The sequence below is a fragment of the Ixodes scapularis genome, unplaced genomic scaffold, assembly GCF_016920785.2.
Source record: "Ixodes scapularis isolate PalLabHiFi unplaced genomic scaffold, ASM1692078v2 PGA_scaffold15__6_contigs__length_5221840, whole genome shotgun sequence".
NCBI classification, from domain to species: Eukaryota; Metazoa; Arthropoda; class Arachnida; order Ixodida; family Ixodidae; genus Ixodes; species Ixodes scapularis.
In genome coordinates this window covers 2,227,812-2,254,612 of record NW_024609841.1, presented here as the reverse complement: position 1 = coordinate 2,254,612, position 26,801 = coordinate 2,227,812, and the positions used below count along the sequence as shown (strand labels likewise).

General features: G+C 43.3%; 1 protein-coding gene across 1 annotated transcript in view; it reads left to right on the top strand.

Moving 5' to 3' along the window:
- Positions 1–26,801, top strand: part of LOC121835633 (connectin-like) — a 105,854-nt gene that overhangs the window by 31,463 nt on the left and 47,590 nt on the right. The window lies entirely within an intron of this gene.

The window sequence follows — 26,801 nt, the reverse complement described above, 5'->3', positions numbered from 1 at the left end:
TCGAAAATGTCTTTTATACGCGAGTTTTTATTTTTTATTTTTTGTACATGTAACACTCTACTGAGCCCGGCCCAAGCACCTTCGCGACCACTGTTCCAGCACCTCTGTCTGCATTGTAGACATTTATTAGAGGGAGCATAGTTGAGTAAAGAAAACAAACCAAAACACGAGAACAGCTTTGTTTTAACGAATAACAATTCTCACATTTTAGTTTCGAATACCCTTGCTGCACGGCAAATTTCATGACGTTTTCATTGAATGACATTACGTTATCGGCGAATCAGCTCACGATAATGATTACGCGCGTTACGAGTTCATGATTGTGCTGGAGTGGCACGCACTGATTGGCTGATCACAGTATGTCATTTGATGGGTTAACTATGCCGTCGAGGAGGGGTAGTGGATAGAGTAGTGAACATTTCCTGCGTAATTATACGTTTCAGTTTTGTTTCATACCAAACCAAACACTGGCACCTGTCCCCGCTTGAACTGGTCACACCGACAAAAACGGCGCGGTTGCCGGTTAACGACAACCGAACCGCGGCAATCAGAATCGCGCCACAATTTTTGGCACTGTAGCCTCATGAAACTAACTATCAAAATAATACTGAGCATATGCTCATACGCCCATTTTTCGCAAACGCCAGCAATGAAACAATAGGGAGCTACAGTAAAGCATATTCGGGAACCCGTTGCTCCGACTTGCGTGCGCTAAGCGTGCTTCGGAGAAGTTGTGCCCAGCACCAATATTGTTCTAAATTACGGCCTTCTGAAGCTGTCATAGAGTCCCTCGTTCGCGTCCTTCTTAATGAGGTGCTCAGCGCGAGTGCAATAAGACCGGTTACCGGGATGATGCCGATTATTGCCGTACAAATTACTTCGAGCGAGCCGGCCCAATTGCTATACACGAACTCATCTCTGTTACGTCACGGCGCGGTGGTGGCGCGTCGGACGCACTTCCGGTCCCGGGCTGTGGGCGGAAGTGCCCATGTGAGACGTGTATTCCGGCGTTGTTTTGAAAGAAACCAGACAAAAACCTGTCTTCTCGTCAAAATGCTGCGACTGGGGCTGTACCAAAAGAGTCGAGAAAGGTTTGAAGGTCAGTTTTCATGCGCTCGGTTCGCCCGAGAACGCGGATATGTGCCGTGAAAAGGGAAAACCAGACGCCGTCAGACCACGATTGCTTGGGCGGGAAGCATTTTGGGTTAAATTCACGGATACTACTGGCCATCAAATTTATTTGTTTTGTTCCAAAATGAACGCCGGAAAATCGTCAAGTTGTACGGACCACCTGCGGACTACGTTCAGTGCGTCTTCAAGTTCAAACGGTCGCCTGATCGTTCAAACTGTCGTCTGCTCTTTCAAACGCTTCTGCTTGTCGTCTGCTCTTTTAAAGGACACCGGCCCGTAGACCAAACGTGGGCCCGGTACTTGCGATAAGAGGTAAGTGCAGGCCTCAAAAGACTTAAGTTTGAAGGTTGGTAAGCAGACTCGACGTAAACAGTAGACTCAAGGTGATGTTGATCATTGTTACCAGTGGCCATCACCGATTTGTTATGCCCGATTCACTTGGTTAGATTCTGCTTGCGATTTTCAGTATCGACATCAACCATCTCAGCTACGGTTCACGCTTTTGCAGTCCGAGCGACGTCGCTACTGAAAATTGCGAGCGAAATCTCATCATGTGAATCAGGCTTTAGCGTACGTTCTGCGGCGTCCACGCGGAATGAATCGCCGCACGTCAGATTATTCACGCGAAGTTTTGCGGTGTAACGAGCCTCGTTAATTTCGCTAACGCCGCTCAAGTAGTCAAACATCGCTAGGAGGACGTAGAATCAACAATTCTAACGCGAAAAAGGGCAGGGGGACTCACACCGACGCCGAGAACATCGCATTTCAATGGTTTGTTTATGGGCGACGGCGAGCTCAGCGAGCTTCTTGCCCACACCCCCATCGCGCATGCGCGGCGCCGGTGGCGTCCGCTAGGGGCGCTCCGGTTTGTTTGTAAACATGAGTTGGTGTATACTCTCACCTCTGAAGGGGGAGAACAAACAAAAGTATAGCCGTGAACGTTCCAACGTTATTGCAGTAACATTATTGCGACGACGCAAGTTAAGGTTGCTCCGAAGATACCAAGTACACTCTATAGCTACTGTTTATCTAGGGTCGCTTTTATCTGCACAGTGTCAACAAGTTTTATCATTTATGCTCGCGGGGTATCGTCACGCAAGCGCGCAATTCTTATAAAGCCAAGTTAATTCGGAGTCCTGTCATGGTAATCTAGTAATAAGGAACTAAAAAAAAGAACTTGTATAAACATAATGATGCAAGTTGTACAGCCAGAAATATTGTGACCCTTGTTAAGCATATCGAGTAGTGTATAACATTGTATTATAAAAATAATACATTATACCCGTATCTTGCGTGTTGTAATAAGTTTACTTCTAGAAGAAGTAATAAAACGGAAAGAGGACGACACATATTCCCGCCTGTGTCTCACCTTCTTTTTGTTTTCGTTGTTTCTGCTGGAAGTGACAACATTATTTAATTTCCTTTGTTCGCGCGACCTCCACTGGTAATACCTTTTATATATTGCTAATGTAGTCGTTTACGAATTTAGGAAAATGTGAGTACCTTAGGAATTTTTATTCTTCCTCAACTGGAATCATTATGCAAACACGTTTCTTAATCGCAGCCGGACAGATTTGATTCGCTTCCCAGTAAATTACTCAAGTCGCGGTGCGGTGCGGCGATGCATATTTCGAAGACAGGAGTGGAGCACCCGTCGGTTGGCGAAGGTGAAGAGATTTGCGGTCGCGAGTGCGCTTTCAAGCGTGACGAAGCACACGAGAAGAATTTACTAAAACACACGTCCACTATCTGTGGCTCGCTCTATCTGCCCCTAGTGGCTGGAAGAAAACTCCGTCGAATATAGTAAATTTCCAAGCTGGTAGCTCAAAATTGTGTGCACGGGGCTTGCCGAAATTATGTAGGATAATAATAATAATAATACGAAGAAGAAGAAGAAGAAGAAGTAACAAAAAGTTAAAAACAAGGATAAATAAAAAATAAATAAATAAATAATAGATAAGTATAATAGTTAATAATAATAGAAAAAAAAACAGCGTTAACAGGGGATATAAAAATGCCTAACCACATCTGTTGGGACTTGTCATTTGTAAGGTTGGAGCAGGGTCGGCGTTAGGGAATGCCGGCCCTGGACAAAAGTTAAAAAAACAAAAAGAGCTGAAGCTAAAAATAAGGTTTTATATTCATGTAACGGTTTCAGAGGTAAAGCAGAAGTGTGTCCTGTTATTCTTCCTGCGACTATATCGTGCACTCCTGGCGTACACATATCAGGCTCCGCACTTGATCCTCGGGAACAACGTTCTGTGGCAATGTGGTCGAAGATAAGGGAACGCGTGGCCTCGCCCACCTTACATACGCTGATTGCAGAACTGCGATGTTGGCTGTGCGCGCCCTTTCCTCCTGTTTTTCGGAAACGCCACAGAAAGGTGTACCTAAGTATATTATGCCTGTACTTCTATAAAAATAACCTATTTTCGCTCTTTGGAAGAAGAGAACACTCGGCGAAACCCGTTCTCGATCATCTGGGTTTCCAAATGGAAGTAGGTTGCTCTCGCTGCTTGTTAGCTGCGCTTGGCACAATCAACATACCGTTAAGCAGATTTAGTTAGTATTTTGTAATCGTCTTAATGCGGCGTCGGACTATTCGTATTTCGTGGATCTGTCCTTGATACGGAACGACGCGTGCTTCAAAGGCCAACTCATCTACTCGATAATATTGAAAACTCTTCGAGAATCAGTAGCGTTTTCTTTCTAGCTATTATCGACGACTGGATTGCCGGTTGATGTCACCGAGCCATACGCCAATTGAAAAAGAAGCTTATATTATATTGTTAGAGGCACACACTAAAGTTGACACATATACCAGAACAATGCAGCGGCAGTGCGCAAAGTATTATCACGACTAACTTCTTTTACTTTTTGGCGAATTACTAATACGATATTTTTAAACATCGCACCAAGCTCTAGTGGGTTCACATAGCGTTGCCACTAGAAGCTTATGAAATCAACTCGCGCGCATGGGTAGCTGCTTCTAAACCTGGTATCTCGCTTATTTGTGTTTATTTTTGTCAATGCGTGGCTCGCACTAGCATTAAAGCGCACCCCATCAAACTACCTTGCAGCGATGTACACATCACCTCTCGCAACTGAATTATTGTTCTTGACAGAGAAAAAGAAACTTTTGCACTTATGCTACGTTTTTTTGTCAAAATGACGATGACCTAATCTAACATTTTTGTCGAGTATATTATGCTATCATCGGATGAAGGAAGGGTGCGCGTGGCTCGTAATTAAAGGGACCCTGCAAAGCGTTTCTGGCCGTTTTTTTATTTTTAATTTTCATCGAGTTTACTCGGACTTTAGCAACCATTAAATATATAATAAAAAAAAAATCTGACGCATTTTGCGCAAAATAGGCAAAATAAGTTAAAAATTTTGAGCACATTTTCTATCGCTGATGACATCCTTGGTCTGAACCACTGGAGAACCGAAACGACAACAGCGTGCAACGACGATGCGCGATCTTCCTAATTATTGGAATTAACATCTAGTTACGAAGATGTGACGCCCCACCCACTTATACTGGCGTTCTAAGCAACAAGTTGAGTGAGGGTCACGCGCTTGAAAGAATCTCTGGCACCTATTCAGCCAGCCCTACCCATAGAACTTTACGTCGTCTATATCCGCTAGACCAATGTCGTCGCTGAACGCTCCTGTTTGACGCTGATAGGCACGCCCTTCGAGGCAGGATTTGGTTTTCTTTCTTACCTCCAGAAGATATCCAGCGCGCGCTGCAATATTTCGGGAAACACATTGCGGGCGGTGTTTGACAAAGTTTACGTTTCTATGAATTCGATCGTAGCGCATCAAATCAAGCAGGGACCAATTGCACGCAGCCCGTTTTCCTACTTTTTCCTTTTCTACTCATCTGCTACCAATCAAAATAGTCAAATGTCAATTCGATGCTCTGCGGTCGCAACCATGTAAATGCAGCCAAAGAGAATGACAGCCTATAGACCTTTTTCGCATCACCTCATACCAGCGCGCAACTAACGTACCATCGACCCGTTGCATTTTTGGATTACCCCTCTGACACAGGTATATGTAACCTCCAAGGGTATGGGCGAAGAGGCTTAGATGCGGACGTCGTGCGTGAGTTAGTTCCGAGTGCTTTTTTTTACCGTGTTACAATATCCGAAAATCTACGGATATCTGGATATCACTGTGTCGTCGTCTGCACTCTAAAAATTTTAAAGTCTGTGAGTCTACTTTCAAGCACAACACTCGGAGAACCAATCAGCGCAACTTACGGAGGCAGCTAAGCGAATGACGGTGCCGAAATACATGTTTAGACCAAAAAAACGCAGACTGAGTTGTGACATTAAGCAATGCAAGCGTGACGTTTTGCATTGCTTGATGTCGCAACTCACACTGCGTTTTTCGGTCTAAACATATGTTTCGGCATCTTCATTCGTTGAGCTTCCTCCGTAAGTTGCGCTGATTGGCTCTCCGAGTGTTGTGCGGGAAAGTAGACGCACAAACTTTTTTTAGAGTGTGGCGCGCAAGTAATTTTAATGAGCATAGGGACAATCGCGGAAAGTGTGCGATGAGCGCTAGAAGCCGCAGCGCGAGTGTGGCTGCGATGCTATTCAGCCTCGTATGTTCCCCAGTGATCCTTATTTATGAAGTCAGTCGATTACGAGCGTGAATCACAAGGGCTTTTTATCAGATTCATCATCACGTTTATGCTCTGAAGTACTTCGCCTGCGGCAAGGAGACAGATTCCAACTGCTTGGAGGTTTTCACTGCACAGCGTGCTATTACTTCATTGCACGGGAGAGGTATGAAACCGTCTACGTGCCGTCACTCAAGATGCAGCTATCAAATACCTAGAGCTTATTTTCGTAAACTACATTACTCTGCTCGTATGTATACTTAATTGTGGAAACTCGATCAAAATACCCCACCGTCTTAGTCCTTGTTCTTTCGAGGAGGCAAGGTTCCGACCTGTAATTAGCCAGCACGATTCAGCCGGCCAAGCTGCAGCCAAGTTATTGTAGCCCACCATAGCCAGGTCTAGCCAAGTGCCTCCGCCCCCCCCCCCCCTAACTATACCGATGCGCACACCCAGATAGCTGTGCTGCCATAACAGGCCGGCATTGCAAGTTTTATGTCGCTAGACAGCGCCGTCGGCACTGCAACTCTCATTATGGGTGCGCCCTAAGAAAGAAAAAGAAAGATATATATTGTTTAAGCTAAAAAATATTTACCCAAGCGTAAAGCGAATCGCTGCTTGTGGATTTTCCCCTTGTGTTTGTTCCTCCAATAGGTTACATCGCAGAAGCCATAGAATTTCAATGTTGTCTCCAAAAATGTTTATAAAATAAAAAAAAAATGTTGCAATGCGTTTTTTGCGCGACTGAATACAAAAATACGCTCGTTGAGTCCAGTGGCACATCTCAACGGGCTTTGTTTGTGCTGTACTTCAAATATTGATATTATTAGAAAGAATAAAACGCTTGAACTAAAAAAAAAGCAACTCTTTAGTTGCCGTCAAATATATGCCCACAATTAAAAATTACCGCCCAGTCCTGCTGATTGTAAGGGATTCCTATACTGTGTTCTGACAGGACACGTGGAGACCTATCATTGCCATTTACGGAAAGAGAGCATCGAATGACAAGGCGCTGAGAGCTTTCTAGCTCAGAAATGCGATTTGCGTTGGGGTCTACCGGTACCTTGAGATTTGCAAAAGGCTTTCTGTAAATGGCCGCGATGTTCTGTTCCTCCGCTCTGCCGTACAATCGAAGCGCGGCCGGGCATTGTTCACAAAAATGCTTGAACGATCTGCGATAGATGAAGGTTAATAAAAAACTTTTCAGTATTTTTTATTTTTTTTATTTTGAGAGACCTACTGGCCTTATTGTACGTAACATGAATCATAATTGAAAGAAAGCTGTTCTCTCATTCAGGAACTCTGTTTGAAGCGGAGGTGGGCGATGAATCCAACGTCTTGAAACGTGAAATTTCATTTACCTAGTGAGAAATGAAAACCCGAACGTGCGCACATTTGTATTGGTTTTTGTATAAATAATATAACACCATATAATCTTGGGCTTTTATACGAGTGCCGCCAAGAAAAGCGTACGTTTCGAAGAAAACGGATTAAGCGATTTTCCCGAGAAGGGCGCTCTCGTCAGTAAGGGCGCGCCGACGACCCGATCGAGAGCGCGCCCTCCTAATGAGATTCTTTTCCAACTTGTGCTACAACAGGCGAGGGGACGATCATCCGGAGTGGTTTGTGCCGAACCGTGCTCTTGGTAAGCGAGTTGCAGATGATACGCGGATGCCGAGGTTTCGAGGACTTTTTGTCGACTTTTGGCCCTCCGAAGAGCGGACTGCGCCGGGGGACACTGCGTCTGCCCCCATATGCTCCGAGGGCGATCAAGAGCGGAAGTGGAAGCCTCTCGCTTGTATTTGGTCCAGACCCACGGCTAGAATTTCTGCCCACTTGAGCCAATTGCGGGGCACTTAATAAATCGCGAACCTCGCGTGAAGACCCTCAATAAGAGAAAAATGAAAAAAGAGGCCCGCATGTTTTGCGCGCGAGCTTCTTCGGGGCTTAACAACGCTTGAGGGTAATATTCCACTCGTCCTAACTGAATGTTCGAGTGGAAAAATTAGCCGAGTGCTGCCTCCTCTTAATGGATGTAGGAGAGCTGAGTTTAATTTCTGTTTGATTTTATTAGCTTTATTTGGACGAGAGTGTATGCGAGCAATGCTCTTTCTCCGTGGCTTGGTCGGTAGCGTTCTGTTGATGAGGGCGCCTGACAGCGTCTTGTCTGCACTTGCAAGTTAAGCAAGTTACTTCGAGTGATTTCATACTTTGTTTGGCGGGATACCGTTGGGGTGTCCCGCAAAACAGCAGTTGCTACCAGTCTAGATTAATGCATATTCGCTGCCACCTGGCTCGAACCCCGGTTGGCGCCGAGGAACGTGTGCGTGAAGCGTTACAGCCCAATCACTAACCACATGGGAAATGTTTCATGGGCTTCGTCTGCGCCAGCGTCACCACGCGTTTGCGCGCGTCGCACAGTGCCGATATCTGCCCCGGGCAGATCTCGTCGTCGGCCCGCGCATGGCATTGCTGTGGCTGTCCTAGAGCAACGAATGCTAATAATGACGCAAACAAAACGCGTAAAAAAAACGCCATGTGTAATTGGGCGCTTTATGTAGCTCGGTACCTTTTAGGTAGTAATGTAATTACTTTCTTAGTTCTTTATGCTTCGGGAACAGGAAGAAGTAACGTAATTTAGTTAATTTTCAATCGAGTAATGTTGACACTATATTTAGGCATTGTACTCTGGACAAACATGTGTAGCACCAACGTTGTTTTCACTCAAACGTCTGCCGTATTTGCGTCACAATCCGGAAGCGCCGAGAAACAACAACAAAAAAGCGTAGGCACAACAGTAGAGAATACGCCGCACATTTTGCTGAGCACATTAGTTCTATCTGTTTGTCTCTAGTTATTGTATCGACTTGAGAAACAACAGAATTAGCTAAATTTCCTTCAGTTGACCTTTGATCAGTCTATCTTGCTTTTTTAACTGCGTCTCTATTACTAGTTTTATGTTGACCACCACCTGTTACCCAATTTGCGAAAGAGCCAGGAATTTAACGTGTTACTCTTTAAAGTGAAATAATTTGTTTTTTGAAACTGCGTAATTACGTACGCTATGTACGTGGTTGCTAGTGCACCGAAGAGTAAGTAAAGGTACCTCGTTTTTTTTATTGAAGTGCAGAGATGTTAGGTTGCTGATCCGTGTTCTGAACTATTGCGAGCTTATGACGAGGGTATAGAAGGCTGCGATTCACGGATACACAAAGCGGAAGAAATGTTTTCGTGCTTTTTTTTTCAACGGCGCCAATAAAACATTTTTTTTCTTTTCCTTTTTTTTTTTTTTTTTTTTGCATTCCGTCCTCATTTTAAATAAAACACGATTTTATTTAAAATCGTGTTTTATCGGTTTCGTGCCAAGGTTTCTGATGTTAAACTCGCTGCAACCCACCTGCGTTTTAAATCGTTCTTATTTTTCAGATGTCTTTTATTTATTGTGCAAGTCGTGCTGTGGTGAAGGGCTGGGCTGATTAATTCAGACACTTTAATACATTACTCGTACGAGTTGCTAAAATAATGCATCGAAATGTTTCTCTTGAGCTAAGCAGGCCGAACCACTTTTAACAACCATAGGTGCGCTGATTATTATTTTAAATTTTTCGTTTGGAGTAGCATACCCTTTTTTCATTTTCTCTTTGCGGTCGCGCGCGTTTTCGATTATGAGCGGGCGGAATTCCAATCTCCCCAGAAGGTGTCGTTTGTATTTCACCGAGGAAACGTGCCCGCGTTTTTCTCTACGCTAACGCATTACCTCTTGTCATTAAGTTGTCACGGTTATGCATATCTAGACAGGCGCGTAGAAACTGGGACAGATCGAAATTAAGTTTGTGCTAATTAGCTCTCGGAGGTATCCACGCGGCGCCGTATCGTTGAAAATTGTTATCAGCGGGTGCTGGGAACTATGCCCATTTATCGTCCACAAGGAACAACTATCTTGATTGGGAGGAATGCACGGTTATGCACGTTTAGCGAGCATTGCGACCCAATCAGGATTCGTGTTGTTGGCAGACAAAAAGTGTCAGCTGGTTTGGAGCCTGCGCTGCAAACAACGGTATATAGAGGTATATACGGGACGACACCTTTGTGTCGTCCCGTATATACCTCTATACCAACCTGCCCAATTTTCGACCAGCTGCTATTGTTGTTTTAAGTGCATGTAGCTTTTGCAGCGCCCATTTTGCATTGCTGAATTTGTCTTTCTATGCAAGAACGGATAGTGCGAGGAGTTTGGCGTGCGGGCTTTGTGTGCTGCACATTGGTCCGGCACTATAGGGGTGGGCGGCCTAGGCGGTCGCCCAGGGCGCCATCAAAGAGAGGGCGCCGCCGCGTCCATCCATTTCAATTTCGTTTTAGCTGTTCGATTTATTTTAACACTGTTCGTTTTTACAATGTGGTAACTACTCACATGTTTACTAACAACGTAATGCCGTACCTAGTAGATTGGGGCGTACAAGAAGGGCGGGGGGGGGGGGGGGGGGGGAAGGTGGGAGGGTGCCCTGGCCAGGGTTCGCCCAAGGTGCCATGATGCTGTAGGGCCGGTCCTGATTGCACACTACAGTACTGTCCCGTTAGGTTGCGGCTTTCCCTCGCTCGTGGGGATGACCAACGTCTAAGATTTAATTGAAATATGTAATTATTATGCTTCCAGCTTCTTTAGTTAGAACAGTTGACATATTTGCGCACATTGCCTTTTTCCTAAAAATCACGACGAATAACTTGTTTTTTTTTTTTTGTTTTGCTTTTCTGTTAAAATAATCGGACTGACGGGGCACTTAAAACACTGACTAATGCCGGTTCACTTGAAATCCTTATACAAATGGGCCACGATACAAAAATTATGTATTTAACATTTTTTTAATCTTATTAAAGGTATAACATGCTTTTTTACCATAATTCTGATGGAATCCTCAGGTCAACTTTTAGTTAAAAAGTATGCAATGTTCCCTCATTAGTGGAAGGATGAGGCAGCTAGCACAACGGAAGCAGCTAGAACATTGCAGAACTAGCAAAGTAATGGCTAATATTCTGGGAGTCATAGCTTGACGTATAAAATGCGGTAACCAATGCATGAAGAAAACATATGCTCCCTCGATCGCCATGTATTATTTTTACTCTTCTTTGCATTGCTGAAACTCTTTCATAGAAAGGTCACGTTTTGAAACTGAAATGACAACGCAGGGCTAAATAGCTTACCATGATGTTTTTAACCCGAGACTGGGGCAAAAGGAGGAAAATCTTTTAACAGTAGAGAGTTTTAGGGAACCGGAACAAAATACGATCGATAAACAAAAACGATCGATACCTTGGATCGGGCGTGTGGACCGATCGTGTGCCCTGAAACGGCTTTGGGGGAACCGTATTTGCAGACAATAGCAGACGATCGGTACAGGTCGCGCCCCCTGGCAACAGAAGCCTGCATCTGCCTCATCGAGAAAAGACAAATTTGCGTGTGTTTGTACAAATCGCAGAAACTCAAGTAAATAAATATCGCACCCTAAATATATAGAGAACCAAAAAAATAGCATACCTACTTATAGTTCGTCTTGTTTTTTTACTGGAAGGAATGCGCTTCCGTAATACAAAAACTGGCGCACCACGGCGTGTCGCCCCTAGCACGGCGAAGTTCTAAAATGTTCGTCTGCTAAAGAAGCAGACGAGCTTTCCGACAACAATGGCGCTCGATCTTTTTGACCATGACTTGGAGTTGGCTCTATTCAGCGAAAGCAATTTAGAAAAAGTGATTTTGTACGACTGTCTGCGCACTAAGTGTGACGTGAGTCTCTTTTGAACTTCCCGCTTTCTATAAGCGAGGCACGCACGCGCGTGCCGTGGGGCCCGTGACTTGTGCAGGGGCACGAGGGAATAAACATTCTTTTTGGTTTGCCGTGACACGGAATCAGTCGCATTTCTTTCGGGTGCCACCGAGCACCGATACACTAAGAGAAGGCGCTTGTTGGCGGCAAGGCATAGGACGTTCAACTTGGCGTAGCTTTTGAGTAAACAAAAAAAGTTGTGATACCAGGAATGATGTGCGGATACCACGAATGATGTGCCAGCGTATTTTGGGTTTTTTTTTCTTTCAGTTTACCAGATTTATATACTTGGGGAATAAAATAATGCCTCGACCGTACATGGTAACTTGTTTTCAAATAGATCATGCGTTCTCAGCGGGCAAACTTCGGTGTTTTACATCAACAAATATGATGTTTACACCAACCACCTCCTGATATGCTGAAACGTTGCCGAAAGCAAACTCGATTTGGCACAAGAACACGCTCGCGCGCGCTTATCATCAACATTCGAAGTCATCTGCTAGCGATCCTGTCTTTTTCCCTCGAGGCCCAATGCAGGATGGAGTATTAAGAAAGCTATGGACAAATAAAACTAGAAATATTAAATCTCGAAGAAAATACACAAATAACCAAAATATACTCACTTTCTTAAGTTGATGTGGTCATTTTTCTTGTACAAAGCTAATTCAATTCAATTTTCAATTCAATTTTCAATTTAATTCAATTTTTATTTTAAGATCAAGTCATATAAAATAAAGAGCTGGCCCACAAAAGCAGCATTCCGTTTGTATGTGGGGCCAGGCGACCAACTACAATACATGTTGTTACAAAAAAAAAAAAAAAAAAAACACTCCGCAGCACAAAAAAAAAAAAATGACAGGAACACAAAATTAGCAGCACAAATAAATACAAAAAAGAACACTTTAGAGCATGAAATATAGGTGTTTATAGCCAAGTCTACTCACGCAACCATGAAATAAAAATACGAAATATCTCCAACGGTTAGGCTACGATATCTACAGCTCAAATGCTTGACACCAATTCCTTAATTTCCTTTTTAGTACCCCAGTGGATTCTATATTCATAAGGGACTCTGGGAATTCGTTACTTTCCATACAGTGTGTATATTTTTGAAATGACGCATCTTTCAGTACGTCTTAAATCTCTATTTTTATTTACGAGGAGGTCAATCCGTTCCTTCGCTCCTCGCAACGATAAGTTCTTTTTCAACGCTGCGTCATTCCAAAGTGCTGGAGCGAAAAAGGAGTAGCGCCTAGCAGCTCCTGAAGTAGAAAGATGTTGTCTACTACTTTAAATCGCTTGCGAGGAGGAGGCGGAGGGACGGAGGTAGATGCGGCGCTCATGTTGCTCTCTTACGGTACAGATAGCAGAAGATCACGGTCGTACGCCCGCGTACCGATCGTTGCGCCGTGTACGGTACGACCACGAAGAAAATATAAAGGAAAACCTGTAACTTTACTGCTGTGCACTTATTAAAACTATCACCAAATATTCAAAGGGCTCGTTTTATAGGATATATGTGAGTAGCATTTGTACAGAAATTTTTAATTCATGCAACATTTTTAAACTAAAATGTATCCAGAGCCTTGATGCAGAAGGCTGTTGCACACTCTGGTGCCACTACAGATAATCCTGTCATAACAGCAGCTCTAAAAAACGGGTGATAAGCGCTCAAAATGCACATCCAATGTTTGTATAAAAAAAAAAAGAACTTATAATATGTAAAAAAAAAAAAAAAAAATTAATAAAAAGAAAAAAAGTTGTCCTGGGCGAGCGGGATTCGAACTCTCCACTACCGGTCCTCTACGAGCTGAAGAAATCGTCGCTCCAATCCACTAAGCTACCAAGCAGACGAATTTTGGCTGCGCTAAACACCAATTTATTTCTATCGAAAAAGTCCTATTGCGTTTTGTTCTTTATTCTTTTTCTTTTTTGCTGACTCAAACTTTATAGACTTGCTGTCACACATGGCGCTCCTGCCAGGCACTGCCACGAGTTATTTTATTCATGTTTGGAGCCACGGCACGCTCCCTCCGCCAGCGAAATAGCCGTTTTGCTAACGAAGCGAGACTGTCCATGTCGGCCATTGGTCGTGCCGGTCATGCCTTACGGTTCCACCAGCGCATTACGGTAAGATCGCAGAAGACAGGCGCCTGCGCAGTTCGTACCGGAGGGCCCATCGTACCGTATCGGATGTGCAAAAACGGTTCCCTAAAACTCTCTAGTGGTAGAAAGAACAAATACGGGCAGGCACGTCTCTATAGGGACGTGTCTGTCCCTGTTTCTTGTTCTACTATCGTAAAATGTTTTCCTCCTCCTGCTCCAGTCTCGGGTTCAAGTCATCTTGCTAAACTTCCGCCAGCTCGCCTTTGCACTGACCCTGTCTAAATAGATTCTCGGGTTCTAATTATATTAAATACGTAAATTATTATGAGTGTGAAGAGTTAACTAGCGTTCCCTGTGCGTCGTCCTTACAATCTCGACCTCTTCCAGGACAATCTTCTCAACTTCCGATATTGGCCCCAACAAATCCGCCTTTTTTTTTCTTTTTTGTGATAATCCTACGGTGATACTACGTTTTGTTAAAGAAATCGCAGGCACGAGCGTCGGGAACTCGCTATCTCGGAGAGTATCGGCGAGCGTGTACGGTCGGATCGTTAAACCGTGATGGAGATGTCGCCTCCGGACATCGCTGCGTCGTGTAGACGCCCCGGATATTTGTGCACGGGGGAAGTTAAGGCCTCGGAACGAGGCTGGGGTAAGGACTACCAGGAAGTCGTCGCAGAGAGTCAAGCAGAGGAACCCTACGCTGTCTGCGCTCATTTTGAACCCGGTTAACAGAATGAGCCACAGGTCTTATAATCGGGGGTCACCCGCAAAATGTATATGCGTAATACAGGAAAATTATACCTCAGAAGCTAGCCCTCGAATTGTTTAGTTAATAGTATAGGGGGGACGCCAAACGATTGTGAGATATTATTCCCGATTAATATTAATTTTTGCGTTGTTCGCTCGAGGCAATTCTGGTGCTACTTCTGAAGCTGAAGGAAGGGCCAAGCTAATTATCGGTTGGCTGGGTCTTGCGAAACGTGCGAGTCAACATTTTCAGAATTTTCTTTGACACGAACAAGTAACGCTTGACTTTGTACTGCTTATGTTCTTGACTATCGAAATACCGTGATTATTTCAGTGTAATAATTTTGCGCTTTCGGGTTTACTTTTTTTTCTAATGTATGACAGGAAGAAGGAAAGAAAAATGGGACTGAGTAACCTTCTTTTCATCACAGGACGTGTGAAATGTTGACATGCACAGCGCACTCGCACCATGCTTTGCATGACAACTTTTTATGCTGATGACACTACATGCGTATTTGTTCAATTCGTAACGTCTATACAGCCGTTGCAAGAGGGACGCGGCTCGTAAAGAGAGCCACGTCAACAATAGTACGTTCGAGATACACGCTCCTCGAAGTTAATCTTAGCGTGACCCATAATGCCATTTATATTGACCAATTCCTTCTAAAACTCAACGATGAACGCTGAAGAAGTGTCTATATGATCAAGACACGGCTTTTGGTTTTCGTTACGTATGTGCTGTCAGAGGTTTTTATCAGAGTTGCTGGTTCAATAGATTAATCTCGTTATTTGCACTGGGCTGTTTTTTAATTTCATTGTACGGCTGTTGAAAAGAAGAATATGCTGGTTTTAATCGTCGACGTGAGCACCTATAAACATATGCTTACTCGTATTTTCTACGAAATAAAAAATTCTGTCGACATAAAAAAAACACAAAGTTAGAGCGACAGGGCACCGTTGAAACCAGCATCGCAATGACTGATTTGTGGCCAACATGTTTCCCATCTTGACAGATGTTTCTTTGGCAACCATATGTTCCCTTTGGTCGCTCTAATTTCCAACCGATGCGGCGCAAGGGTTGCCCTGTATCAGGGGACAGCCTCTGCCCTGCCGTCATCGAGTCTAACATGACTGCCCGCATGATGCCGATTTCGGTGAGGGACTGCGGCACTTCGACGCTTGTTTAGACCAGGAGAATGCGACTGATCTTCGCCCTTCCGACAATTCGCTCGACAGAAGCAACTAGACATGGTTCGTAATGATGTCACGTCAGAGGTCGTGCCGCAGCACGCATTTCGCAGAAATGCACTTGTTTTTCTCAACAAGGACAAGTAGGAATGATCCGGAATGAGCGTTAGCGCAGCGTGAGGACGTCAAGTGCATGTCATGTATAAAAACTAAAGCAGGGGATTCGTATCCTGGTATTTTTTTATATATATGCGCGAGTTATAGTAAGTACTAAAATCTGGCTCCCAAAGGTTGTTGACAAAGAAAGAAAGAAAACCGAGTGCTCGATGATATGCTTCGTTTATTAGCATTAGGGAGTTTTAGTATATCGTCCCGATAATTCCGATAACGATACCCCATACTCTCTGGCCCCCTTTCCCACGCACCTTATTGTAACGAAGAAAACTTGAATGGTTTCCTTTGTTACTTAATTGAATCGCTTTGATACAAATATATCTGCCTCTTCAAAACATGTCTAGAAAACTTCTTTTACAACTCAAGGCTTAAAATGCAAGCCTTTCACCCTTGTTTGTGTTAGACTGGTGGCAGCTGGTAAATCCTGTTTGCTCTACTGACATGTGATCCCTGGTTAGCTCACTTGGTAGAGCGCTCTAATTGGAATGGAGAGGCCCCGGGTTCGAAACCCGTATTAGGCGGAATGTTTCGGCGGCGCACCAGTCGCGTAGCTGTGTTTCGAGATATGTGCTTGTCCTTTGCCCCTCTTGTTCCCCTTCTCTAGGGATTATTTCCGACAATAGACAATCGGACAATAAGCCCAACAAGGCAAACAGGAATCCATACAAAGGCGGGCGAATCGAACTCCTCCACGGCCGTAAGGGGTCACAAGTTTCTGAGTTAGCGGGCGGAAGACTCCGCAGCCAAAGGTGGTCGGACGTGCAGGTTGTCCTCCACTGTCACAGTGACGATCAAAAGCTTAGCGGCGGCTTATATCGACTTTAGCAGTACTCGCGAGCCATCTAGGCAACCTATTTTTTTCTTAGCACCAGTGGAAGGGCTCGTACTACAAAGCAAACGTGGGCATCCCGAAATCAAAAGCACACGCAAGACAATAACTATCGAACAAAGTTCTCAAAAGTGGCTATAAACTATGCAAAAGACATTCGAAGCCAGGATCACAAGAATATTCATACACAGTGAAAAGCTAAAACTAGCCCCCAAGTGGAGATCTCAAAAGCAGACATGTACAAGACAAAACACCTCCGAAATGGGGCTCTATAATAAGTGTACCGTTGCAGCGTTCACGTTCGCCGGGGCCTCCCGACTCCTACCCTCATTTGGGGTCTCCAGGCTCCGGTAGAAACCAAGCGCTGTGCCAAAGAGGCGATTATATCATCGGTCAAAGAAACCCTCACAAACCCACGACAAAAAAATGCACAAATGTTTAATTAAACACGCGCGTAAGCACGACTTCGCGACAGTATTATTATCGGGTATCGTTTTCGGAGGTAATAGAACAGTCCACTAACTCCCTGAGTATTAGTACATTTTAATAATGAGTTATAAAAAGATACCGGTCAATCTTCGGGGGAGTATTTTTGAAAGACCAAATCAGTAATTTAATTTATGGATGTGAGATTGAGAGATTTCCTGATCGGCCTTTCAGAGAGGAAACATTTATAGCGCTTCACCAGTGCAGACCCAAATAACCTTGGACGCCTCTTGAGCGTATCTAGGCTTAAACGCTTCAGGCACACATGCAGTCGGGGTAGTTGTCGTAGATGCGAGGAACCTCGAAAGTATGTTCCTCTTCGTTACGAAGGTCGTAATTTATGAGAAAGCAGTTGTTTGTGCGTCTGACTTGTATAACAAGATTACAGCGTTTACTTTATAGCGCGACGCTTAATTTATGTCCCTGCCCTAAACGAATAGTTTTACTTCATCCTTCGCATCTCGCGATGCGCCTCCTTTTCATCGCGGCAAGATTTACGGCGTCGCTCATTCATTTAGCGAAGGCGGTACGGGACCCAGCTTTGAGAAAAATTTTGAAGGTTTAGAAAACTCTCCCAGCTCGCCGAAGAGGGGTTCGATAAATCTTTACGACGTTTGGAACAAAGCCAGTATGACGTCTCAAAGAAGCTGTCTTCTTGTCAGTAGACAGCATTCCTCGACATTCATGCCCGGGGAAGCGGCGTTTGACTGCCGTTAGAAAGGCCCCCGAGAGAAGTTAGAAAGGCAAGACAGTTTTCATTGCAAATAATAAAATGAAGCTGACGCGGTAGAACACGGACTTACTCGGGATATGAAATGACGTGTGGGTGGAGGGATGGAAGTTTGAATGGCACATTTATGCTAAATTGTTTTCATAATCGTGAAACTCTCCTTTACGTGCAGTATACTTTTCCCCGATAAAATATAATACAAAAACAATTGGAACATTTGATAGCGAATGAAACTGGCGCGACAAAGATAAATAAAACTTCAATCGTGTCTGAACTTTGCAGGGAATGTTTTTGGGTGCGTGTTCATTCTTGGTACGTTCGAGCAAAATATTTGATAGGGCTTTACTGGAATTTCGTGTCGAAGTAACAGCCCATCGACAACTTTTGATTCGAAAAAGTTCGAGGTTTCTTTGAATCAATTGCTAGTGGCGGATCCGAACGTCAACCTTACTCTTTCCTTTCAGAAGCTCATTGGTGTGTACTAGCACGCCATGCGACCAAAACACCAGCAGACGTATGCAGCAGACGGCACCATACCGTGTTGCAAGTTCAGAAATGCAGGGCAAGCTCCTCCCGCTAAGGTCTTAACCCTTTCCCCTTTAATGGAGCGAACGCCGGAGAAGAGTGTTGCGACGAGGCGAGGAGGGACTCGCCTCCTCTCCGATGTTTGCTCCACCAAGTGGAAAGGGTGAAGGGCGTCGAGGGAAGGGAGCTTGTCACCACCGACTGATTACGTCATCGACCAACATGATCGTTTAGCGGTAGGTACTGTAAGCACTCGGTATTTAGCACCCGTGTCCCGAGCGCCCCAAGGCCAGAGCCGTATATGTGGATAGTGCGGTCATTAATTGGTAAGAATAAAGACGCGTCACTGACCGAAATTGTTTCGATGACCTTTGGAGCAATGATTGATAGCTCTTGTGACCAACCACTTAGCCACGAATATTCCCCTAGTGGGAGCAATTAGCTTAACTTATATCGTCCCATCCCAATTTCTTGGTAAGGATGTATTCAAGTATTTCATTTCAGCCCGTTAGAGTTGAAGGTTGCAACCTTCATAACTGAAAGGACAACGCACGTGACGTCGTCGTCCCGGCGACATTCAGAATGCACTTTATACTTGATTGCAGTCGCAGCCGCGGTCACGACCGAGTGGACGGTAAAACCCGTGGACACTGCTCTGTGAAGATTTTTACCATTAACACCGAACGCGCACCCCACATTCGTAGTTTCGCCTCATGTTTCAGTAACCTTTTCTGGTCAGCGTCACCTTTTCTTTTTATTTTTTTTATTTAGGAAATACTGAGGATGGTTTTCCACTATCCTGGCAGGAGAGGGTTATAACATGTTTATAAGAAAGGAGTCAAAATTATTGGACGTTGAAGCATTCACGCAGTCCGACGGCAGTGAGTTCCAGTCTTCAGTGGTTGTCTAGTGTCTAACATTTTTTTAGTGGTTTAGCCTTGCTGAGCGCTGACGAAATATACAAGCCTTTACTTAAGCTGGTTGCGTTATTATAAAGTTTATAAAAAAATGCTTAATCTTGCAAATTTCCGCCTGGCTTCGAGAGATTCTAGCCCATATCGATTCAACTCTCAAGTCAGAAAAAATAAATCGTGCAGTTAATCGCTGAATCCTCTCCACTTTTTCTATGTCTTTCTTTAAATATGGGTCCCTCACGATTGACGCATATTCCCTAACATGGAGAACTAGGGCTTTGTAGGCTGAAAGTTTGACAGTCCGATTGCACTCTCCCAATTTCCTTCTTAAAAAAACACAGTTTTTTGTAGGCCTTGGCGCAAGTATTGTCTATCTTAGCCCAGCTAAGTTTCGTATTAATAGTTAGACCTAAGTATTTTACGTCATTCATAGATTCAATGACTTTATCGCGGACATGATACTTATATTCGAGAGGAGATTTCTTGTGTGCTATCGTAAGAGTGCATGTTCTTGAGCAGTTTATAACCATCTGCCACCTCTTACACCAGTCAGCAATTTTACACAAGTTTTTGTTAAGCGATAATTGTCCCCAGGCGTTAATCACAGTCGTATAAGTCACACAGTCGTCTGCAAACATTTTCACCGTCACACCCGAGTCAAGGTCGTCAGCTATGTCATTGACGTATTTTTTTTTATTTCTCTCCAAACAAGGGGAGGAAGGGAGGTAGAAAATAAAGCTGCTATTGCAGCTTGACGAGGCCTCTACCTCCCTTTACATACACCGCATTACAGGACATCTGCAAATGCACATGCAGAACCAAACAAATTCATAATGAACACTTGTACCAGATTTATCACGATTGAAAAAAGAATACTAGTTACGTCAAAAAAGGGCATTTTCACATTACGTTCCTCATTCACAAACGATATCACTCTCCCACCAGGAGTTCTTTAATATTTCTCTTGAAAATCGGAAAAGAACACTGAAAGTTTACCTTTTCTTCAATTTTGTTTAACAAGGAGAAAACTTGATAATCCAATAGTTGCTTGCCATAATTGGTTCTTACCTTAGGTTTTTTTCCAGATATTTTTTCTCAGTGCATGTTCTGAGCTAACATTTTTCGGGATTAGGTATAGTTTATCTTCTTGAATAAGGTGAAGTAATTTACAGTAATATATTTTATTAGCCTTTAGCATAGTGAATTTTTCAAAAAGGGGGTCCGTACGCAAGTCTCGTTAGTTACCCTGAAAATTTTCGAGCATGCGAAGCATTCGTTTGTGAAGGACTATTATTTCATTATATTACGTCATAGTTCTGGTACCCCATACCAATGCACCGTATGATATTTTTGAGTAACATAAAGAATAATATAAAGCCTTCTTTAACCATGGAGGTAGTAGTTTATGAATTCTATATATACATCCTATTGATTTGGATAGTTCAGAACAAAGTTTTTGCGTATGCGTCGACCAGTTGAAATCTCAATTGAACCATATGCCAAAAAATTTTTGACCTTTGACCTTCCCTAAATGTATCCATCAAAATTAATAAATAAAGATGTTTTGTGTTGCTTGTTAATTGGACGAAATATTATGTATTTAGTTTTTTTAGCATTAAGTTGTAATTTGCTACGCTTAAGCCAGTTAGCCAGCTTCTCCAAATAGTCATTGGGCAATATTTGTAATGCATCTTTAGACCGTGCTTTAAAGAATGCGTTAGGGTCATCTGCGTACATAATTAGTTCTGGGGAATCCTGCATGTTTGCCATATCATATACATTGATAAGAAATAGCAGAGGGCCTAGAATGGATCCCTGCGGTACTCCGTGCCGTACTTCTAACTTATCAGAATCTGATTTATCTAAATGCACATATTGATACCGATTCTTTAATAACTTTCAATTAGTTTTAATGCAACGCCACGTTTTCCATAATATTGAAGCTTAATCATTAAGATATTGTGCTGTATTGTATCGAAAGCCTTTGTAAAGTCTAAAAACAAACTTAATGTATAAAATTTATCTTCAATAATCCTGATAATTTTGTCTTTTATGTGAAGTATGGCTTGTTCTGTATATTTTTGCTTTTGAAATCCATATTAAGCCTCACTTATTACATTATACCTACAAAAAATGATTCTAATCTAGTATAAATTGCATTTTCAAATATTTTGAAAAAAATTGGCAGCATAGAAATCGGTCGATAGTTGTACAAACTAGTGTTCCCCGCCTTTAAATATTGGGCAAATTCTAGCAGTTTTTAACGCGTTCGGAAATATTCCTGTTTGTAGCATCCTATTGGTTATGTATGACAGAATGTGACTAAGTGATTGTGAGACACGTTTCAATGGAACCGATTTAAAACCGTCAGTACCGGCGGCAACGTTATTTTTTAATGTTCTAATCAGCACTTCAATTTCGGTCGGCGTAGTTGGCTTACACATTATAAATTCAGCAAAGGCGCTGTTCCAACAACGACAAAAACGCTCGCGTCATTTTCTTCACTTCCACCCACACTGACAAAATGTGCATTAATAACATTTGCAAGATCATTCCCTTCAAACCTCTTATTATCAATAATAATTTCATCGATACACGCGAAAGGAGATTTCGTATTTGTGATATCATTCACTGCGTTCCATATCTCTCTCGGCTCGTTTCTTATATTGTGAAACATATTCTGACGATACTCACGTTTTGCTTTTTTTTATCGCGGCTGTTAATTTTTTTTCTTTCTTTTTTAAACCGAATCAGAAGTTGCTGGTCACGTGTTTGACGAAGTCATTACATATATTTTTTTTTCATTTATTCTTTTATAAAGACATTACGTTATCCATGGCTTCCTCACTTTCTGCTTTTTATTTTTGGATTGTATAAGGGGGCATGCATTGTCATAGCATATTTTAAAGAACTTAGAGAAGGGATTATATGCCACATCAGGATTTCCTTCTTCATAAACGCTGCTCCAGTAGGCACTGTCAATCAAGGCAGAAAAGTGGCAAGAACAAAAGGGGTCCCAAGACAGAGCCTTGGGGAACACCTGACAGGAGATCGAGATTTTGCGATTGACAACCGTTAATTTCTACAAACTGCGTTCTGTTCGTCAGATCCGCAAAAATCCAGTTTACAAGGCGGGGAGAAATTCCTACACGCTGCAGTTTTTTTAGTAGTAGATAGTGCGGTACCCTCTCAAAAGCTTTTGATAGATCCAAAAATATTGCATCACTTTGTTTCCTTTTGTTGATAGCATTGGCGAAGTCATGTACAACTGATACGAGTTGAGTCGTGATTGATAGCTTTTTTCTAAACCCATGCTGAAAGCTGGCTAATATGTTATTGGATTCTAAAAACGAAGTTGTGTGGCTGGAAATTATGTGTTCGAGCAGTTTGCAGCAACTGCTGATTAATGATATAGGCCTGTAGTTCGCAGCCAGCAGTTCACTCCCGTCCTTGTACACCGGCACAATTTTTCCACACAGCCAATCGGGAGGCAGGCATCCCTGGTCCAAGGATGCATTGAACAAAACATATAAATACTGCGAAATCATGTCCGCGTAACGCTTCAGAAAGGCGTTGGGGATACCGTCAGGGCCAAAAGACGTTTTTACATTAAGTTTTAAAAGGAGAAGGCGAATGCCATTCACGTTTAAATTTATGTCTTGCATTACATTAGATGAAAGAGAAAAATGTTCGATTGTATTTTCGGCCACGCTCCGACGACTAAAAACACTATGAAATGTGCTGCTAAGCTCATTGGCGACATGGTAAGGGTCAGTAACCCCACAACCATCAATGTGAAGTTGGTCCACAGTCCTATTGTTGCCAAATAGATATCCCCGAAACCTTTGCAGCGAAACAGCTTTATCATCCGCAACGGAAAAGTTAAACACACATTTACTCGTATGATTCTTTTCGACAGGACAAATATTTGAGGTAAGTAAAACAAGCTCATGGTCAGAAATACCATCGAAAACACTCACAGTAGTGTCCTCTGGGAAATTTCCCACAAATATAAGATCTAGTACGTTATCCGTGCTTTGAGTGACTCTTGTAGCCTCTTTAACAAGCTGAATGAGATTAAAGTTTAGCACCAATTTAAGCAACAAGTTGCAGTTTTTTACGTCCGTCGTACCTGGGTGTAAAGTGTGCCAATCAATTGTCGGTAGGTTAAAGTCCCCCGCTAATATGACTTTTTGATTAGGTTTGTATTTTTGCTCCAGGTAAGAGTGATTTTGTTTTTCAAAAACAACTCAGGCGAGGAGGGGGGGCCGATAGATCACGCCTACAAGAGCCGAGAACCCAAGATAATCCATTTGACACCACACACTTTCATTATCGTCTATTTCGTCCATAGTAACGCAAATAATTTCCTTATAGACTACTAAAGCAACTCCCCCTCCTCGGGAGCCTCGATCACGTCTAACAAGTGTGTGCGTTTGGGGAACTGCTTCGGAATCTGATATGGTATGCTGATAATCAGGTCTCTGTAATCGCTATGATTTGTGGATCATATGTAAATATGATTTCTTCAAGCTCGTCAACTTTATTGACAATGCTTCTGGCGTTTATGAGAACAACGCGCAATTGTTTGCAATCGAGTCGGTCATCGCTGCTTCGTTGTACTTGAGAGCGAATACATTTTAGGCAATCATTCTCCTCGTCCCATTCATACACATCATCGTTCACTCGCAGCTTATCGTAATCAAGAGACACTTTATGACCTCGAGCTTTAAACTCCCCAGAACGTGACCACAGCTTGCTACGCTTTGGTAAAGTGCCTTGACAGAAGTCGCGGCTTATCGATGCTGGTGTTCTCTTTGGTTTATGGAAATTTTTTAATACCTTCAACTTCTCGTAATAGTAAAAAAAGTTCATGATTACAGGTCGTGCTTTATCATGTCTTTTTTTTCCCCCAATTCTGTGCACTCTTTCAACTGAGTTGACAACCACGCCGAGTTTTTCCCCCATCAGCTCCTCAATTATCTGTTTTCTGAGCACTGCAGCGTTTTCACGATCAGGCTTGGGAAGATCAAAAATGATAATATTACGGCGCCTACTTCTGTCTTCCAAGTCGTTGGGGCCTTTTTTACGCAGTTGACGACTACTTTTGAACGATGTAGCTTCGGCCTCTAATGCCTGTATCTCTACTTTATCTTCCTTAATTGCTGCCATCACTTCACTCATTCGAGTGTTAACTGTAGATTCAAGCTTGTCCTGAGAAGCAGCTAAGTTCTCAGTTTTCGATTTCAGTTCGTTCTGGGAGCAACCATGGCGTTCAGTATTGATTAGAGCTCTACATAAGGCCTAGGATTTTGCTCAACATCCCCAGCAAGAAGAATCAAAATGGCATTCCACGAATCCACAAGAAGACATGCGCATGTCGCCGGGCACGGCAGGACAACAATGCAACTACAGTCACTACGAAAGCAGGTATAAACGTATATGCCACAAACCGGGGTGAAGAATACAGAGGGATTCAGCGATATAGCCGTCTCGGTCCCGCCGTGCCCTCTGAAGAAATCGTTGATGCGGTCGTTTTTATACGCTTCAGCAGGCGGCGTTGTCATCAAGTCGGATGTCTCTGACTCAGTAAACGCACTCAGCACCTTGAAACCCCCTATTTTCATCAATCTCTTACAATTATCCATTCATGTACTTTAAGTCTCACCCAGAAACAGAACATACCTGCGTCGCGGTACGCGGCACCTTCAAGGTCATCTCAGTTATTTTTACTTCGCAGTACCACCACGGGGGGAATATCGGCGCTGGTGGCGGCGCCGCTTTCGCCGCTCCACCCCGGCTTCTCCCATTGACGAAACTCTCTTAAGGCTAGTTCACACACACGGGCTGCTTAAAAATGTGTGCCTTGAAACCTCTTAATATCTCTTACGCCGGGAGAACACACTGGCGCCGTTTATAGAGTAAACGTGGAACATTTTCAGATTCTTTATATTGCCTATTTTTTCTCGCATCATTCTCTTTTTTTTTCCTTCTTGAAAACCTTTGACAATATTTTTTCTTGATAGATGTTTGACAAAAAAACATTTTTTTAATATAAATAAGCAGTTTCGAACTCATTCCAGTGTAGAAACCAGATAGCCCACTCCCAAAAGGTCGAGGGCCACTATAAAAACACACACACACAATATTTTCTTTTTACGTTAAAAAGCAGCCTGCCTTCTCAAAGACACCCCAGAGGTTTTCGAAAGAAGAAATCTCGTCCTCTCTGCTTTTTGTAAATTTGCCTTTTTGACAGTGACATCTCTACCTTTGACTTGCTTTTCTTTGGGCCCACACCTGATGTGACGAAAAAATCAATCTAAAACGTCAATGTGCTGGTATTTCGCGATAGAACGAGAGCAACCACACCGTTGTTGTCCTGTCGCACAATTAGACTCAATGGGAATGGAAAACAAGATCTCTTCATACGACAGTTTTGCTTTCCTGTCGATTTTTGTACTAACGTTATAAAAGAATACATGATTTTTTTTAATTTTTTGACGGCTAGAAGCTTGACTTTGTGCCTAATTTTTGCTAATTCCTCCCGCTCAGGAAGAGTTCGTGGAGTTGAGCTGCGTCCTCGAGTAAAGGGCTCGTGCTTGTAGCCTAGACGCGGTATTGTCGTTCCGGTTAATTTGTGAGAAAGGGCTGAGTGAGAAGCAAATATTCAAGCAATGCAATACTCAGCCAAAAAAAAACAAAAAAAAACGAGGAAGTGATAGATGTGTGACTACACTATATGAGCGGAGCCTCTTTCCGAGCGGAAATGAATCGACGATATGAACCAATAGCTTCGGAGCATGCAGCGCTTGAGACATAGGGACGGGGCTCGAAGTCGCGTCCCAGGGTGTCGCGGGCCGCGTGTTTGGGACCCCTGTTATGGATATAGTACGTACATTTGATCTCGCAAATATCGCAATACCTTCGCTCTTGTGAAATGTAGTTCCACGGCCACCTCATAAATAGCGCCTAGGCGCACTCTTGTCGAAAGAGATCCCGAAAGCTCGGTCCTAAGCAAATGCAAGTGTGAGAATGGGCCCCTTTGGAATGACTAACAAATCTTAGTGAGGGAATAGGGCTAGTTTAGCCGGTGTTTAGTGGGAGGCTAGCGCTCAGCGCCGTGTCCGACTCCCATCACCGCCAATAGCTAGCTTTGACAAAAAACATATTGTCTTGGAACGCCGATAAATAATTACCGTAAGAAATGTAGCAGCGAATGTTCTGGGTATTGCCTTGTTTAGAGGTCAGAGGTGCCGCTGAAATGATCTCAACAGGTCACTGAAGGACGAGAGAGGCTGCAATTTACGAGCACTTCCATCTTCATTACGTCGCTTACAATCCGGCTTTCTTCATGTCGTCTTCCGATGTTCAAGTTTTCCTTTAATTATTTCTGTATACAACCAAGCCATAGTTGTAATGCTTCATTTTACGTATGTCTGAATAATACGTTTTACGCGATAAACGTTTCGTCCACACAGTAGCATTTTCCGAGTAACCGCCTGCGTGACCTTTATTT